Consider the following 4,677-nt stretch of genomic DNA (forward strand, 5'->3'; position numbering starts at 1 on the left):
TTACTCTCTTGAAAGGGCAGTTGAAGGCACTACAGACAAAGGTAGTGATCACTGAACTGTAATTTACAGCTTGATCTAAAATTTTCCACAAACAAAACCACAGTGGGTGAATCAGAGCTTCTGCCAGGGTACCAGCATTACCATCACTATTCATGCAGGAAAATGTCTTAATCCGGCAGTGGGCCAGAGCCTCACCCCCTCGCTGGCACCGGGGATGCAGACTTGAGGAGTGCCCACCAGCATCGGCGGTGCCCACCAGCATCGGCGGTGCCCAGGTCGTGGTCCCCATGGTCAGAGGCAAAGTCAGGCTTTGGGTCAGTGCTGGTTGAAAGACGGGGCTGTCAGCAATCCCTCCAAACTTTCTGGAGGTGTGATTGACGGCTGGCTGACTCAGAGGGAAACATGCCACCTACTGACTCTTGCAGCACCCGGGATTTTCCCTGAAAACTATTCAAAAATTCACACGGAGCTTCACTGATTTACGGGTAAGGGATCAAGCAAGAGAAGAGTCATCACACAGAATGAGAAATTGGATCTGCTTACTGAACTTTCTCTCTTTGCTTTACACGGTTTAGACTTCAGTTTTTACTCAGCTAAGTTACTGTAGATGTCAGAGAAAATTTTGCCTGAGAGGAACTTTTATGGTGCTGCTCTGCAGTACTATGCATAAAACCCTTTGATTTTCCAGTGAAATAATATTAGTTTCAGGTTTATGGGATCATTCTGCTAATGGCTATTCCCACAAATAGAGCCTCTGCAATTTGTATACACTAGCTTTAGTGGACTTCATCCCCAGATTTGTAGTTGTCTAGAGTCAGCTTCCTTCCATACATCTTACAGAAGCTTTAGATCGCTAAATAGCCCTTAATGATGAACAGTGAAAGAGTTCTAAAAACTGATTCTTTTTTTTTACGATGCTGGTTTTTTTACCTCTTTGTCTGCAGAGGGAAATTACCGTGTCTCTTTTTTTGTGCCAGATTCTGCTTTTGTTTACATTAGCATTAATTTTTAACAACTCTATTTATTTTGTTTATCTGTATTATTATTTGTATTGCTTACAGCAGAAACTGGAAGCCTTTTTTTGACAGCTGGTGAGCCAAATTGTACTTTTTTACATGACCATGCACCTAAAATGAACCCTTTCCAAAATCCATTCTATTTAGCGGAGGCAGCATTCTCTCTCACAATTTTCATTAGTGATTCCAAAGTCTTATTTTCCTTTGCTTGAGATGATAGCAAATCTCATTTAGATCAACTTGAAAGAGTCTTTCCTTGAGAAGACAAAGTGTCAGAGCCATTGTACCCATTTACAAGCTAATTAAACTGCAGAGCAGCACTATGCTTTCTGTTTCTGAAGCTGTGTAAAAAAAAGGTTCTTTTTTTGCTGAGTGTGGTCCCAAATATTTTCAGGATGCTTTTCTGGCTGTTTCATTGCACATTTAAATTTTATATTTCAGAGGATTTAAAGAAATAGCTGGGTAAAAAGCTGTGCATATGTTGCCTGGCCTGGGTTTCTGACAAGATACCACCTAATTTTTCCATGAACAGACAGAATCACCCAGAAAAGAGCTCTGTGCAAGGCCCTGCTGTGGAGAAGGTGAGTACTCTGGATTTAGATTTAATCGCATTCTGGTGCATGCTCACTCATGTAGCAATTTGTCTTTCTGCATCAGGAATAAAATATACAAGCTGTCAGTTTAAAACATGCATTTTCCCTTCTGCTTCTGTTATTCTTTCACTGGCAGGCCCTAAAGTCCATATTCTGGAATTAATTTCCAGAGTTAGGGTATGTTTTCTTTCAGCAGATCAGATTTCAGGGCTTTTCTCCTACACGTGTAAGATCTGAGGTTAGCTGAGCCTCCTTGCCTTAAAAATGGGGATACAAAGGGAGCATAAGAAAAACTGGAGTAGTCTGCCAGAAGAAAGGGGTCAAGTACTCAGAAAGAGCATGGTATCTATTAAAAAGAGTTTTCATGCTATCACATATTCAGAGCCTATTTTTAGTTACAAAAAATCATCAGCGGTAAGATGATTTTTTGTTGTCACATGCAAAATGTCTTTCAACTTCCTTTCACTTTCAGGTATCTCTGACTACCTTCTGCCAAAATCAAGTGAAGTCAAGTGGCCAGAAAGATCACTTGCTACTGATGTAGGGCTTGGCAGTGCCAGGTCCTTGGTATCGGTGGCAGGATTCATGGCTACCCCTGTTCTGGAAGGGATGAGAGGACTGAAGGACAGGACATCACAGAGGAACTGGTGGCAGCTTATCTTTCCCCAGCCCCTGGGCAGATGTGCTCCTCCCTTGGCCTACTCACTGCCCCTTCATTGGGCACGAAAAGGCTGAAAGTTTGCAAAGGTGAATTTAGAGAAATGTCAAACACAGACAGAGGAGGTAAGATGGAGGAGGAGAAGACCACTCTGAGTAATTCATTCACTCTGTCTCCTGATAACACCCACTATCTTCCTTATGCAATGCAATCTCTCACCCTGTAATTCTTCATTTCTGCTCTTTGTGCTGTCTCCCGTGAATGTTACATACTCCTGCTCCTGCTCCAGTAATTTGGAGTTGCCCCCCACCCCAGCCTGTTGAACAACTATGGCTCCCCTTAGAAAAATTAACACCACTTCTAGCTGCACTGAGAGCTGCTAAATTAGTTCTTCAAGCGTCTGCCAGCGCATAGGGCTACTTCCCATTTTTGTCAGCATTCAGCCTTCTGACCATATTCTCAACAGCTCAGTCTCTATCCTTCTCCCCTCCAGCCTGCTTTTCATTTCCTGCCACTCAAATCCAGTCCCCCCAGCCCCCTTACCGAGAAGGAAAAAGAGAAAATAAAACTATCCTAATATCCTTTCACAAATTCACAAAGAATAAACTTATCTGCCAAATGTCAGGCACCAAAACTACCCACATCTAAGACACGTTTTTATTTGCACACTGAGCAGCTATGTATATTATCTCAGAGAAATTCAGAAAGAAGGGAGCTTTTTGCAACATCTGCATTTCCTGTTGTATATTCATTCTTTTTTTTTTTTTTTCCTGCAGGGAAATGTAGTGCAATCAATATATAAAATAGTGTCATTCTTCTTTGATCTACAACCATACCCATACTTTAGCAGGAAAAAAAAAAAGAAGACACTTTGCTAATAGCCACAGGGAAAGAAAAAAAGATTGCCTATTAAATAGAGCCAGTGTTGATGAAAACAGATTCCGGTAACTTGACGTTCACATTGTCTGTTGCTCATTACAGCAGTACACAGTTGTACTGATTACAGCTGAGACCGTCAAGATTTCCATCCTGCACCACTTGACCAGATGTATTTGCTCTGGGCTGAAATGTAGCATGCTGGACATGGGACATCTTTTATTAAGCAAATGTCAATTGAAATGGTAGCAAGGCCCTAGCCAGAGTTGAGTTTCCCTTGCAAATCCATAAGCCCATGCAAACCTCTACTAAAAAGCGAGAGAGAAGTCTCCTGCAGCAGCAAGGCACTCTTAGAGCAGACGCTCTCAAATAATGCCACATTATTCATCACTATAGTATCTCTCAATAGCAGATTGTTATCACTATGGCTATAAGCAAGGCAAGGCAAGGCTTCTAGGGAAAGACAATTTCTTTTATTAGACTAGTTGGCATATTTGGAAGAAATGAACAAGCTTTGAGGAACATGAACTCTTCTTCGAAGCACAATCTGAAACCATTTTCAGCCTGTTCTTTCCCCAGCCACTCCTCACTCCCCATAGAGGACTTTTTGTTGTTCAGGGAAGTTTATAAGATCATTAACCTAGCTATCCTCTCACTGGATTTTGTTCCAGCAGATTGAGTTTAAGCCACAAATGCTATTTGTATCATGTAACCATGATGTCTGCTGGTGCAGGAATCAGAGGAACTGTATAAGAGGGCGTAAGTCCAGAGGAAACCGATGGTGAGAGTTTTGGTATAAAAAGACATCAACTTCCTGGCTTTAGTGATTTTTTAAAGATTATTATTGTATTAGCTGTGCACGTTACGATGAACACCATAGGTGAGAGGATCAGCTGCTGGGAGGCAGGTCTGCAGCCCAGCCTGCTGCTCAGGGCAGGGTCCCAGCTGGGCTGTTGCCACGCACGTGTCCCCAGCCACGGGCTATTGCCACGCACGAGTCCCCGGCCACGGGCTGCTGGGAATGTGGCCTTGCCATGGCAGTGAGCATCCTGGGGGATGCAGCAGGAGAGGGGCCCCCATGGGGATAGGAGATGGGTGACGCTGGACTGACAAGGGGGTCCCGTGTCCCAGGAGCCCAGGGGAAAGCCACGTCCTGCGACTTTCCCTTGCTGCTACCCCCAGGTCTTCCTCCGGCAGTCCCCGGGGGACTGCCACGCACAGTGGTCCAGCACAGGTAAAAAATAGCAGGGGCTTTCCTGTGTGGCCCCCCTCGCAGCCCCCTGCACACAGCCTCTCAAACCAGAGGCAGCGGACCACCCGCCTCCTGCTCCCAGGAAAACCCACCCCTCACCCTGCCCTGGCCCTAAGTGACTGTCCCCTCCTGGCCATGTCATAATTCTTCCGAGGCTCAGCTCCTTCGGGGCCCCACAGGCAGCACTTCAAGTCCCCGTCACACCTCGGAAAGGGGGAATTTTGCTAGACAGCTGCGGGGGGATCACGTATCGCAGGAAGGCCAGGTAGGCTGTGCCGGCTT

The 4,677-nt window shown here is 44.9% G+C and overlaps 1 long non-coding RNA gene across 1 annotated transcript; it reads left to right on the forward strand.

Moving 5' to 3' along the window:
- The first annotated feature begins 301 nt into the window (after positions 1–301).
- On the forward strand, positions 302–2,392 carry LOC121233757. Its single transcript, XR_005933856.1, has 4 exons — positions 302–485; positions 1,549–1,597; positions 2,082–2,256; positions 2,357–2,392. It is a non-coding gene; the product is annotated as an uncharacterized LOC121233757 (long non-coding RNA).
- The last annotated feature ends 2,285 nt before the right edge of the window (positions 2,393–4,677 follow it).

The sequence above is a fragment of the Aquila chrysaetos genome, chromosome 13, assembly GCF_900496995.4.
Source record: "Aquila chrysaetos chrysaetos chromosome 13, bAquChr1.4, whole genome shotgun sequence".
NCBI lineage: Eukaryota > Metazoa > Chordata > Aves > Accipitriformes > Accipitridae > Aquila > Aquila chrysaetos.